A 15,056-nucleotide genomic window follows, 5' to 3' on the forward strand; every position below is an offset into this window, starting at 1 on the left:
GTCTTGGCCTTGTCATAGCCACATACACAAACACACATCACAGATATGGGTGCATTTGAAGGATGTGTCATGTCAAAATGGGGAAACAGAAATGGTTCTGAACATTGCATGCAGACTATGAGACAGTAGAGGGAGTGAGATACGGTACATACAGTCCCTTCGGAAAGTATTCAGACCCCTTGACGTTTTCCACATTTTGTTACGTTAGAGCCTTATTCTAAAATGGATTAAATAAAAACAATTCCTCAGAAATCTACAGAAATCCGTAGAGCTCAGAGACAGGATTGTGTCGAGGCACAGATCTGCAGCATTGAAGGTCCCCAAGAACATAATGGCCTCCATCATTCTTAAATGGAAGAAGTGTGGAACAACCAAGACTTCGCGGAGCTGGCCACCTGGCCAAACTGAGCAGGGCCATGGTCAGGGAGTTGACCAAGAACCCGATGTTCACTCTGACAGAGCTCTAGAGTTCCTCTGTGGAGATGGGAGAACCTTCCTGAAGGACAACAATCTCTGCAGCACTCCACCAATCAGGCCTTTATGGTAGAGTGGCCAGATGGAAGCCACTCTTTAGTAAAAGGCAAATGACAGCCTGCTTGGAGTTTTCCAAAAATCCACCTAAAGACTCAGACGTTGAGAAACAAGATTCTCTGGTCTGATGAAACCAAGATTGAACTCTTTGGCCTGAATGCCAAGCATAACGTCTGGAGGAAACCTGGCACCATCCATAAAGCATGGTGGTGGCAGCATCATGCTGTGGGGATGTTTTTCAGCGGCAAGACTGGGAGACTAGTCAGGATCGAGGCAAAGATGAATGGAGCAAAGTACAGAGAGATCCTTGATCAAAACCTGCTCCAGAGCGCTCATGACCTCAGATTGGGGTGTAGGTTCACCTTCCAACAGGACAACGGCCCTAAGCACACAGCCAAGACAACACAGGAGTGGCTTTGGGACAAGTCTCTGACTGTCCTTGAGTGGCCTAGCCATAGCCCGGACTTGAACACGTTCGAACATCTCTGTAGAGACCTGAAAATAGCTGTGCGGCATAGTTCCCCATCCAACCTGCTTGAGAGGATCTGCAGAGAACAATGGGAGAAACTCCCCAAATACAGGTGTGCCAAGCTTGTAGCATCATGCCCAAGAAAACTTGAGGCTGTAATTGCTGCCAAAGGTGCTTCAACAAAGTACTGAGTAAAGGGTCTGAATACTTATGTAAATGTGATATTTCAGTTTTATTTTAAATACATTTGCAAATATGTTTAAACCTGTTTTTGCTTTGTCATTATGGGGTATTATGTGTAGACTGATTAAAAAAACAACAACAATTGAATCAGTTTTAAAATAATGTTGTAAAGTAACAAAATGTGGAAAAAGTCAAGGGGTCTGAATACTTTCCAAATGCACTCTATAGTATATCTGTGTGTATATTGAGTGAGTGTGTGTATGTCTTGGTCCTTACGAATATAGATTCTTAAAGATACTGATGGAGGAAGAGTGAAAAAGACACAGAAACAGAGGGAGAAAAGACAGAATGAAAGCCTCTCATTCTATGCACATCTCAGTCTGAGCATTTGTATTAAGACGGTGGACATTAGATATGTATCTGAATGCTGCTGTCTCTTTCCCTCGCAAGGCCAGGCAGCTTAAATAATGATGATTATGCCTGAGGGACTGCTTGCTAAAAGGAATGTATTTTCTAATTAGATAAAGCTACATTCCCAATTTGCTGGCTGCTTAACCATAAAGCTTGGCAGGGAGAGCTGCCTCAGAGCCACATTGACTTCTAGCCAAGTATCCCCCATATAGCCAGCATACACACACACAGACACACACACACGTACACACACACACCCCACGCTCAAACACCAATGATACATATCCTGTAGGAAATTCTAGAGTGTGTGTGTGTGAGGCTGTGTGGGTGTGTGTGTGTGTGTGGGTGCATAAATGACGCACGCATGCACCCACACACACATATTATGTGTCCCTGACAAGATAGTGGTTTGTTTGTCTTTGTAGGTACGCCTTTTTATGTGTATGGGAGTGCTTGAGTAGACCAGAGGTGAGTTTGCAGTCACAGAAATACAAACAAATGTATTCTAATGAATGAATGTGACTTTACATGTGTTTTACTAAAGAGCTAAAGGGGGGTTCCCATAGCAGAGTGCTTGTCTCACAGGAAAATGTTGATTAGGATTCAAGACTCAAAATTATGAGATGTGTACGACGTGTCAGTCTGACTGAGTCTCTCTCTACGACGTGTTCTACTAGGTCAGCTTTAAGTGCATACTTGTTCCTTTGTTTTTAGAACCCTTGTGTGTACTGTACATGTGCAGGAATATGACATCAATATTGATTTAGTGCTGTGTCCATCTCTTTTTCCATCAGTTACCAATAGATGTCGCTGCAGATTTAAAATTTGGGCAAAGCTGCGCATGCACACACGTGCGCACGCACGTATATGCACACACGCACCTGCACACACGCACACGCACGCACGCACACACACACACTATCCTCTTCTGTGGTTCTGTTGGGTGGCATTTGAGGATGTAATGAGAATCAATATAACACAGACTCTCTTAATTACTGCATTAGATGAAGTTCACCTCAGGTAGATTTTCATTCAACAGGAGCAGCAGAAAGAACACCCAGGCCTTGGGTGGATAATCAAGCTGTGATTTATTCAGTTTAATAGTGCAGGCCTGCAGCCACCTGCTATGCAACCCAGGGCCTGAGACAAAGCACTCACTTTTTGTCTGTCGGCTGAGATTACATAGTACTTATGAAGAGAGCGGCCTTCAATTTCTCTTGTTTAAACGCGAAACACGTGAAATCAGTGTCACTCAAGAAAGCTGAGTTTTTCTTCAGGGGGAGTATTGTTTCTTAGCTTTGCATTCATGAGTTTTGTATTCAGTTGAAGGACATCATGTCAGGAACTCTTTCAGGCTGAGTAATGAGACATCACCTATTGACTTAAAATGGTTCTCACAGTGATATTAAAACAAACATCACTTTGATTACTAGATCCCACACTTTAGTACTCATCAAGTGCAAACAAGAAAACAGTTAAACAGAGATATGAAGAAAACAAAGTTAGGTTAGAAAACTGACGCAATGCGCCTTCTAGGTGACCTTTGTGACTGTTGCCAGTGTGATGCACATCTCTCAGTCTGCCCTCTAACCAAACAGAACACCTTTCAGTGACAAGAATTAACCATCAGACTCACCCATAGTTCATTATAAGTTATTAGTGTCATATTTTCATTCTGCTCTACAGTAAATAGTGACTGCTAATAAAAAGCCAATCCCATAACCCATCATCAGGGATTGTAATGAGTTGGATTACTGCCAAGGATATTTCCTTCTATTGGACGCCGTTTCAGCATAGGAGAGTTTAATGAGTGTCGTAATTATGCACCCCAAACATAGTCTTGAATTAAAATACAAAAATGGGGAGGGAAAAAAATACTTTCCCCCAGGCATGCTGTGAGGTTGAATGTTTCCTGATCAGAATGTTATAAAAGCATTTCTTTGGAAAAAGCTTTTCTGAAATATAATTTAGCCCTTCAATGATGTTAAATGCAAGACTAATTGCGATAATTTATAAATATTACATCATGACACTGTGAAAGAGAATTACAGAATTAAAACATATCTCATTAATATCTCTGAGAGGAATCACTACTTGTTATGCATAAACCATGCATTAGCTTGTTAGAACGCTAACTAAATCAAATGAAGGATGCGGAAGTGAACGTTAAAGCACCACCTGCCCGTATGCATGATTAGGGTTCAGTCCACACTTCAGAGTCACAGACACGTTTGGTATTAGCAAAGAAAATAGGAACTTTGCATTAACCCTACATTTTTTGTTTAAAGTGATTCAACTACACAGACGCCATAGCCATACTCTGAAATGTACTGACAAATGTCCTGTTTAAATCTCTAGTTAGTTAATGTAAACCGGAACTGGTATACGTTCAGCTGTCTGAGAAGCGAAAGCCACACAAACAAGCAAAACAAATATCCATCACATTTGCTTTATCAACCTACAGTAGATTACAGAGCTAATTCTTGTTTAAGTTAACCACATGCCACACTCTTAACAAACACGCCTTAAGCACTTTGGGAAGCAATTTCTCTCCACCCTCTCCTTCATCCTTTCCCTTTGCCTCTCGCTCTCTCTCTCTTTTCCTCTCCCTATCTCTCCACCCCTCTCTCTATCTCGCCACCCCTCTGTCCCACTCTCTTCCTCCCTCTCTCTCTGCAGCACAGTGTAAGCTTCAGGGGGCTGTGTACTGGAAAACTTTAATTAGTTTTCCAAATGACTGCGGTGAGTGGGATGACAAGCATTTGTCTTTTAAACATCGACGCCGTGGGGCACTCACTAGTGCTAGTGTGAATTAGACAAGTTAGACAAGTTAACATCACCTCTCTGGTCACCTTGGATACAGACAAACCATGTCTGACGAGTGTCATGGACGAAAATAAGTTGTAAAATTTCAGTGAAACATAAAATGATGAGACATTGTGAACATGGCCTTTTACTAACAGTGCGACTGGGAGGTTCCTTGGGGAAAGAAAGGACAGTGGAGTGGTGAAACTTGAAGAACAGAGCTTAGAACAGTGAAAGGTCAGAGTGGATCACCAGAGGGACACCTTTAACTTTAAAACCAAACACAACACAACAAGGCAACCTTCTGCCAGCTCTTTGTCAGGGCCGACTGGTGTTTCTGTATCCTTTAAAGGACATTAATGCTAGAATTCTTAATTGAAACAATAACAAAGCCTACTCCCCGCCTCTGTTTGTTAAAAAGCTGATAGAGGGGGCTAGAGAAAAGTAATCACTCTCAAATTCATAGACAGAGCTATGGATGCTTGCCTGGCTACCCAGACTCCTTTCTCCGGCCAAATGCTACGCCACACCCACGGATGCTAGTTTCTTCTCTGCAATGACTCTGGATCTTAGTAACTCCCTGACCCTTTACCGAATGCGAACACATTCGGAGCCATCTGATTGGTCCAGAAACCAATGGGTTGGGCTAGAGCCAGAACACATGTGGGTAAAGCGGTGGTTTGAAAATGTGTCATTGGCTTTGATACTCTGATTGGTTCGAGATAATCCAATCGCTGATTACTTTGTTTTGTACAACACCCCGCAGCCCCCTTGCCACCATAAACCAAATTACACTCTTAACAAACACACCTTAAGCACTTTGGGAATCAATCTCTCTCCACCCTCTCCTTCTTCTTTTCCCACCCTCTCTCTATCTCTCCACCCCTCCACCTCTCTCTCCTTCTATCTCTTCCGCCCCCTAGTTTTAATTATACTTTAAAAAAAATCTCTTATACATGTTCCCTAACACATACTGTATGTAGAGCATAGGCAGGGTGGATTTAGTCTACATGGGCTGAGTGGGGAGATGAAGAGGAGCTGTCCATGGTTCTGAAGGGAAACCTGTCTGCTGTCCCCTTTAGTAGAGCTCTAGTGGTGCTGAAATGAATTCAACAATAGCTGATACTGCAATTTCTCCAGTGTACTATCTGTAGGTAATTACTCAGAGACAGGTTGACATTTATTGGGATGAATATTGTCCTGGAGGCAGAGCTGAGCGTTTTACGTCAAGCCCAGCTAGTAATTGTCTTTACAAAATGTGCATATTTTTAAAGGGTATTTTAAACTTTTTTTCTTTCCCTAACTCCCAACACCTTTTTTCATTCCCACATGTTCATGTGACTGTAAATGGGGTAATTTGTTTGTGTGGTGAGGTCTGAAACAGGGTCACTCATGTTGCTGGTATTTAAAGGGGATCTGGTGCTCATTTTATGTTTGTTGTATTTTAAAGAAGGGTCACTCTTTTCATGTCTCCTCGATGGATCCTAATCAATCTGGTTCCTGATACCACAGCGTGCCTCACAAGCCATACTGTACTGTCCTGTGGAATTATTGGCAAATACATTCCTTCATGTCCTACCAAATTAAATCAAAACTCATACATTTTCAGATATGATCTGAAGGTCTTCAAATATAATACACATGATTGAACACTTTGTGTTTGTCATTCAGTAAACATAGTTTTATACATGTATTTAAAGTAAAGAGAGTTCTATGATTTTAGTTCTGAAAATGACCGGTGCAAACTTAATACAGGTGAAAACGAGGCTCAAATTGGTCGTGATGGGAGGGAGGGGGAAGTGAGATATCAAATGATTGAGCAACCAGAGAACTTCCAAGTTTATGAAATGTAGATGTTGTTTTCATAAACTGTTGAAGTTTGACGAAGATCAGATGACTTGCTTCTGTCAGTCTCTCTGGATGAACTTCTGCTAAACTCCCACTCCTGCTCATATTTCACATTTCCATCGCTTAGAGATTATCTCTGTTCTTTCCAGGGAGAAAACAGTCCTGAAATGGGGCCTCTTCCCCTTCCTGTTGACACCATTTGACATCATATTTCCACATTGCAGTTTGACATACTTGCTCTTTACTGAGCCACATAAACATTCCCTCTGTACTTAGTTTAAATATACGCTGAGAGAGTGGAAGTGAGAGAGGAAGAGAGAAAGCTCTACCCTGCACATTGTGCTTATAAGTCAAATGGCTTATTTTTTTGACAGAAAAGGGCGGTTCAGCAAACTTCTACAAACTTCCTCTCCCTTTGATGACTAAGTGTGGTAAACACACATACGTATGCATTTACACAGTGGGTGTGTGTGTGTGTGTGTGTGTGTGTGTCTGTGTTAACATTGTGGGAATGTTGGATGTTGGAAGGTTCAGTGTGAGTGTGTGTGTCTGTGTGTGTGTGTGTGTATGTGTGTCTATCTGTTTGTTTGTGTTTGTGTGGTGTGGATTGGAAAAGAGAAAAGAGAAACTAAGTTATTTCAATGTCTCCTACACACCTCCAGAGCTGACAGGAGTGGGTGAATAGAAAGGACGTCCTTATTTGAAATGATAACCAGCATACATAATGACCCAAATGTGCTCTTTGCATCGGAGTGCCTCTGTAAATAATACAGCATATAAGATATTGCTCCTGAATGCTTATAGCTCACAACAGATCATTCTAGAGGAAGAGTCTTTAATCCCCTGCAACACTGTCGAAAAAGTAGGTAGATAAAAGTCAATAGAAAAAGTTCAAAGTTAGGGACTAAAAAACTCTACAGCCCTCCCCACCTTCTGAATGCTGCTTTCAATGCATTCCAATACCTTGATAATCTGGTTCAAACCAACATTATAAAGTTGTTGATTTCTCTCTTAAAATTTGTGGTGTGTCAGTCGTCTTGAACCATGCCAATTTTTATAATTGACTCCCACTTAAAAGGCTGCGTTTTACTATTTCTAGAGAATAAAATATGCAAATCTGAGAAGCACTTAGGAGTGTGAATTTGGAACAAATAGAAGAGCTTATTCTGCTCTCAGACACCACCTGAAAGTTAAATTAAGGCATTAATAGGCTGTTCAACGACGCCTGATAAATAGAAAGTTAAGTAAAAAAAGTTTATATATAATAATAATATATAATTGGTGGAAACAGCTCAGATTGTTTTTGAGCATTTGTCACTTGGAGGAATAAGAGAAATTACAAACAACAAAACAAATAACTTGGTGAAATAGATACAGGCTAATCTAAAATATTTCTGTGACATTTTTGTTATTGATAGAAATGTATTGATAAACCGTGCAACACCTTTTCAAACAGTGATCCACTTGTAACTGTAAGTACATCAACATTTTCACCTGTTCAAGCACTTTTCATCTTATTCAAGTTGAGAACGCTACAGAAAATAAAGTGGAGTCAATAATACACTTTCTAAAAAAAAAATCTACAGAAGGAATTGTTTGTTAAATTCTCTCTGTATTTGGCTGATGACTGGGAGGGAAACTTAATTACTTTTCCTTTAATAGATGCACATTTTTAATCTGCCCCACATTTTATAAAGTGGAGCCCTTTTGGGATGCCCTCTAAGTAACCTCCCCTACTCTTTTTACCAAGTCTTCACTTGCTTAAACAGCCATGAAATCTTCCCATCTCCCTCACTGTCATTTCCTATCCTTCCCCTTCACCTGTTCCACCCCAGGCCCCAGCTCCAGCCCTACATGCCCTCTGGCTGTGGCCCTACCTTCATCCCACTGCTTTGAATCAGCATAAGCCCACTGATAACTGCCCCTGTCCAACCAGCCTGGAAAACACCTGTCACCCCAGAGGTGGGTCCAAGGTAGCTCACAGTGACCTGCCAGTTGATGACGTTGGACAATGGAATGGGGGCACGATTGAATTGGCCATCTTCAGCTTAAACTCTGTCACTTCTTCCACCTCTTCCCTTCCCCCAGATCACCCCATGGCACACCTGTCCACTCAATGTGGTGTCTGCGGCCTTCTCGTCTTTCCTCACCATGCTCAGCATCCAACCTTTAGGTTGACGGGCCAGACGACAGGACGTGGCGAGACAGGGCCGACCTATGACCAGGACGTGGATCAGTACCGGTGGGGGTACTCACCGCCACTCAAGGCAATTAACTTGGGAGCATGCGGTGGCACACCATTGAGTGGAACCTTCCACAGGGCGAGCTGCCACCCCTAATCTCTTTAATACCTCAATGCATCAACCGGATGCAGTCACCACACTGTGTGCCGTTACACAGTGACCGCAGTAAAGAGACATTAAACCCCTGCATGGTTTGAATAATAGTGCTGTTTATTCACTGGAAGAAGGTGTATTCTGAGTCATTTTAGACTCAAACATAAAGTAGTGCTGGCCTAAAGCTGCATCATGATTCATAGTACATGCTTTTTAATTCCAACTCAAAGTGAAAAGCTCAGTGTTTAGCTTGACTGAGAACCTAGTCTTGACACTGACTTTTTGATTAAAGTCGTCCTGCCATGGAATACATCAACAAGAGAGACGGAGTGACTTGCACATTTACAAACACTTTTGTTACAGATGCCTGACCGTCAGTAGCAAACAAAGTAACGAGGGATGAAAGCAGAAAAATGAACCCAGGCAGAATATTTTTCATTTCCCCCACCAAATTGTCTTTGTTTCCTGTGTAACTGCCTGAGTGATTACCAGATATCAGTATGAGCGATATTTCTCCACTCCGATGGACAGGCACTGAGGAAAATGGATGACTATTATCAACAGAAACCTCAAAGGTAGTCACCACGCAAACATGGCAGATGCATCCAATCTTGATCTGAGCTAAAGGATTCACTTTGAAGAGAACTCTGCACTTTGGAGTTTGATTTGTATTTACTTATTTTCAGCCATATCTCCCTGTGGAGATATGACCCATCCAAGGGTGCAATATCTGCTTTGTAAACATATCATTCTCCGACAAGCAGATAGGAAGAGGTTGAAGTCTGTTAAGCCCTCAGAAAAATTTACTCAAACAGATAAACAAATCAACAGCAGACAGCAGAAGAGAAGAAAAAGCACACAGTTCTCCATCTTCATTTCCCATATAAGCAAGTAATGCTCTCACCATCCATTTCTTCCGGTATTTCTATCATCCTTTCATTCTCTCACTCTGTCTGACCTGCTATGACCTTTTTTCTCTCTGTTCTGCATTCCTCTCAACTGTACAGTACTTATTCCCATTGTACACAATATCTGATTGGATTACAAAGTCGTTTTCAGAAAGACCATGGACTAATTCGGCTGTGTGTGTTGTTTGTTCATGAGTGTGTACACATGCATGTGTGTATGGTTGTTTGTTTGTGTGAGTTGGGGAAATGGGGATACCTCGTCAGTTGCACAACTTAATGCCTTCAGCCGAAATGTGTATTCCACATTTAACCCAACATTTTTCGCCAAAAATGAGAACTTGTTCTCAACTGGCCTACCTGGTTAAATAAAGGTGAAATAAATAAAAAATTAAAAATAAAATGACATACCTAAATCTAACTGCCTGTAGCTCAGGACCTGAAGCAATGATATGCATATTATTGATACCATTTCAAAGGAAACACTTTGAAGTTTGTGGAAATGTGAAAGTAATGTAGGAGAATATAACACAATAGATCTGGTAAAAGATAAAACAAACAAAAAACCTGCGTTTTCAAAAAATGCAAGCGAAAGGCCATACAGATGTTGTCCACAAGATGGCAGCAGTGTGTGTGCAAAGTTCAGACTGATCCAGTGAAGAGTTACCTCACTACACAATATTTTGCATCAAGTCTGCGAGGAGCTGGCCCAAAAATGTGCTGAATTGGTCAATTTCTACATGGTGGGGGGGGGGGGGGGGGGGGCTGTAGTACCCAGACAGCAGTGGGGTCAAACTGTAGAACCCAGTTCCTACCTTTGACTGTAAAAATAGATTTTATCAAACAAAACTATGCCATATTTTATCTCCGGGACCCCAAGGGTGACAAATCAGAGCAAGTTTACTGAATGTACACTACTGTTCAAAAGTTTGGGGTCACTTAGAAATGTACTTGTTTTTGAAAGAAAAGCACATTTTTTTGTCCATTAAAATAAAATAAAATTGATCAGAAATACAGTGTAGACATTGTTAATGTTGTAAAGGACTATTGTAGCTGGATTTTCTATGGAATATCTACATAGGAGTACAGAGGCCCATTGTCAGCAACCATCACTCCTGTGTTTCAATGGCACGTTATGTTAGCTAATCCAAGTTAAATATTTTAAAAGGCTAATTGATCATTAGAAAACCCCTTTGCAATTATGTTAGCATAGCTGAAAACTGGGGTCCTGATTAAAGAAGCAATAAAACTGGCCTTCTTTAGACTAGTTGAGAATCTAGAGCATCAGCATTTGTGGGTTTGATTACAGGCTCAGAATGCCCAGAAACAAAGACCTTTCTTCTGAAATTCATCAGTCTATCTATAAAAATGAAGGCTATTCCATTCGAGAAATTGCCAAGAAACTGAAGATCTCGTATAACACTGTGTACTACTCCCTTCACAGGGCTCTAACCAGAATAGAAAGAGGAGTGGGAGGCCCCGGTGCACAACTGAGCAAGAGGACAAGTACATAAGAGTGTCTAGTTTGAGAAACAGACGCTCACAAGTCCTCAACAGGCAGCTTCATTAAATATTACCCGCAAAACACCAGTCTCAATGTCAACAGTGAAGGCGACTCCGGGATGCTGGCCTTCTAGGTCTTCTAAGATTCAAAGATTAATAAAATATTAAGATGGGCAAAAGAACACAGACGCTGGACAGAGGAACTCTGCCTAGAAGGCCAGCTTCCCGGAGTCGCGTCTTCACTGTTGATGTTGAGACTGGTGTTTTGGAACACAGGAGTGATGGTTGCTGATAATGGGCCTCTGTACGCCTATGTAGATATTCCATAAAAATCTGCCGTTTCCAGCTACAATAGTTCTTTACAACAATAACAATGATTACAGGCTCAAAATCTATTTCTGATCAATTTGATGTTAATGGACAAAAAATGTGATTTTCTTCATAACCCAAACTTTTGAACGGTAGTGTAAGTGCATTATTTACCTTCAGGGGTGAATGTATCAAACCAGTTGCCGTGATAAAAGTATTTGTTGTTGTGCACTATCCTCAAACAATAGCATGGTACTTTTTTTCTGTAATAGCTACTGCAAATTGGACACTGCAGTTACACTAACCAGAATGTAAGCTTTCTGCCCATAGAAGATGTCTATTTCCTGGAAAGTTGGCTGTTGTATACAATGTTTTCTAGTCACATTATCGGATATTGAGCAACAACCGTCCCGGTTTAGGGACAACGATCCCGTAGTTGTCCGAGCAGTTGTTGTTCGGGATTAACTGCCTTGCTCAAGGGCAGAACAGCAGATTTTTCGGTTACTGGCCCAACGCTCTGAACCGCTAGGTTACATGCTGTGTGTATGTGACAGACAGAAGGGGTTGGGGAATCCATAGCATATAGTCTATTTCACTACACAGGATTTTTCTGTAGATAGTGTTTAAGTTGTCAGAAAATCAATTGGCAGTAAGCTCTCTTGGTTTCCAATTTGTTTCCCATCAAATTAATGAAATTCAAGGAGTAGGTATGCCAAACGTGTCATTTGTATTTCTCAATCCTACCTTATTCTACCCACACTGTCGCTCCTCTTGCCCCTTGCACTGAGATAACCAATCCTCAACAACATTAAGAAGATTTCCAGCTCTGGAACAAGAGGAAAATCATTTAGTATCTGGGCTTCATGGACCTGAAAATGTGTTTTTGCATTGCACTAATTTGCTTTACTTTGCAATGCTAATTATCCAACAGTGATAAATATTGATGAAACCTACATCCCATAGCTTATCATACTCACTATTTTAATTGTATGAGTTTAATCAATTTAGGAACTCCAACAATTTATTTGTGTACAGAAATCTCAGAGTACCAAACACAACAAACTAATGTAGTATTAGGGAGACATATGAATAACCATGATCTTGTTTGCAAAGTCAGTGTTTTCGAATTGATACAAATTACTTAATTGACACAGTGCAAAAAAATATAGCTTTGAAAGCTTCAAGAGAATCCCTCTGGGCTCACACTGGTTGAATCAACATTGTTTCCAAGTCATTTCATTTAAAATACATTGAACAAACGTGGAATATATGTTGAATTGATGTTTGTGCCCAGTGTGATGTCATCTAACTTAATTTCTCGTTTTAGTTTACATTTAATTATGCACATTCAAAAGTTCAGACTTTTTAGCTTAAAACAGACTTTTTTGCTTTTTTGCTTTCTTTCAGTCACCTGTTCCAATATGATTTTTTTAAAATAATAATTTGGTGTCTGAAGAAATCTGAAAAAGTCCTGCCACTTGCTTGATATGCCCAAAGAGAGTTTTTGGGTCTCTTCCTTCTTCTGTGTTTGGGCCATGACAGCTATCTGGTGTGACGATCAGATCAGATCCAGCATGCCACAGCCACAGATCACAGAAGCAGCCCCTTACTGCTATTTTTACCTCTATTTCAAAATGTTTTATCTTCAACTCTGCATTGTTGGAAAAGGGCCCGGAACTAAGCATTTCTCTGTTTACGAAGCATGTGACAAATAACATTTGATTTGACTTGCTTATCCAAATGCAGCCCATTAGAAGCTCCTGACGACACATTAATGGAAGCTGATAAAACCTTGCTAATTCCCAGAAAGAGGTTTTGTCACGGCTGATCAAATCATGCCGCTTGCACATAATTCATTACTGATATGGGGAAGATTGTAAGTGATGTGTGTGCAAAGCGCTCAAGTGTCCCTCGTTTCCACCCCTCCATTCTCTCATCCACCCTTTACTTCCTCATTCTAAATCCCATGCCCCAGCAGGAAGACGAATGTTTGGAGTGTTAGATCCAGATGAGGACATGGATGAGGAGACAGCTGCACTTGGGGCTTAGCTACATCTACAGGGACCAATCTCTGAGCTAAATGCTGAAGTGCTAGCATCTCCTTAGAAGAGCCGTAAGGTCAGTTTGGTATCTGAGCCTCCTCAATGAGATACACTACATGAGTATGTGGACACCAGCTCTTCGAACATCCCTTTCCAATGAATGTGGAGTTCTTCCACACTGATCATTTCTATATGGACCTCGCTTTGTGCACGGGGGCATTGTCATGCTGAAACAGGAAAGGGCCTTTCCCAAACTGTTGCCACAAAGTCGGAAGCACAGGATTGTCTAGCATGTCATTGTATGCTGTAGCGTTGATTTCCCTTCACTGGAACTAAAGGGCCTAACCCCAACCATGAAAAACAGCCCCAGACCATTATTCCTCCTCCACCAAACTTTACAGTTGGCACTATGCATTGGGGCAGGTAGCGTTCTCCTGGCAACCGCAAAACACAGATTTGTCCGTCGGACTGCCAGATAGTGAAGCGTGATTCATCGCTCCAGAGAACGTGTTTCCATTGAATCCAATGGCAGCGAGCTTTACACCACTCCAGCCGACGCTTGGCATTGTGCATGGTGATCTTAGGCTTATGTGCGGCTGGTTGGCCATGGAAACCCATTTCATGAAGCTCCCGAAGTACTTGTGTTGACGTTGCTTCCAAAGGCAGAGTGTTGCAACCAAAGACAGACAATTTTTACTTGCTACGTGCTTCAGCGGTTCTGTGAGCTTGTGTGGCCTACCACTTAGCATCTGAGCCGTTGTTGCTCCTAGACGCTTCCACTTCACAACAACAGCACTTACAGTTGACCAGTGCAGCTCTAGCAGGGCAGAATGAACTGACTTGTTGGAAAGGTTGCATCCTATGATGGTGCCAAGTTGAAAGTCACTGAGCTCTTCAGTAAGGCCATTCTACTGGCAATGTTTGTGTAAGGAGATTGCATGGCTGTGTGCTTGATTTTATACACCTGTCAGCAACAGGTGTGGCTGAAATAGCCAAATCCACTAATTCTGCTTGAGGCGGAATGTCTTCTGCTTTGATTTACATGGCTAAATCTCGTGACTGTGGCATACACACTGCACCAACAGGAACTGTTTTTCACAACAATTCCGCAGCTCGTTCCCATCAAAACTTTTGTGTCTCAGACTGTGCCCTTGATGTTTCAGTAGTGGCGGCAAAACATTCTGGGAACAAATGGTATCACAGGCATGTTTGCATAAAAGTAGATAAGATAGGTTTATGGAGCTAGACCTTTTTTGCAGTTCTTTGAGCTGAAAGTTGCTTGGTTGACCAAATGTTCTCTCTCCCCGTTTGTACAATGCTCTGACAACATCCCCAGGGTAGTGTGATTTTTAGCGTGATATATCTCTGAAACTTTCTCTTTGCATGCTTTATCAAATAAAAAGTATCTCTTTGCTGGGTTGTGAGTCATCCTTCAAGCAGTGCCTATAGGGACGTCTATTTTCTAAGTAAGACATTGAAGAGGTAGATGGACAAAAGGAAACAGGCGAGAATTGTCTGGAAAAGCAATGTTAATATGCTAACAATTAGGGGATGTGAACCAGAATGCTGCAACGCTAACAGTACAGGGATCTATTGGACTATTGATATGCTGTCAGTCTGATGATCAATCTCATTGTGTTGAGTGGGCTCAGGGCCCAGCTGTTGACATGCTGACAATTTGTGGCCAATATGCCGAGAGTCTGGGTCCTCATTA

The sequence above is a fragment of the Salmo trutta genome, chromosome 30 (genome assembly GCF_901001165.1).
Source record: "Salmo trutta chromosome 30, fSalTru1.1, whole genome shotgun sequence".
In the NCBI taxonomy this organism is placed as follows: domain Eukaryota; kingdom Metazoa; phylum Chordata; class Actinopteri; order Salmoniformes; family Salmonidae; genus Salmo; species Salmo trutta.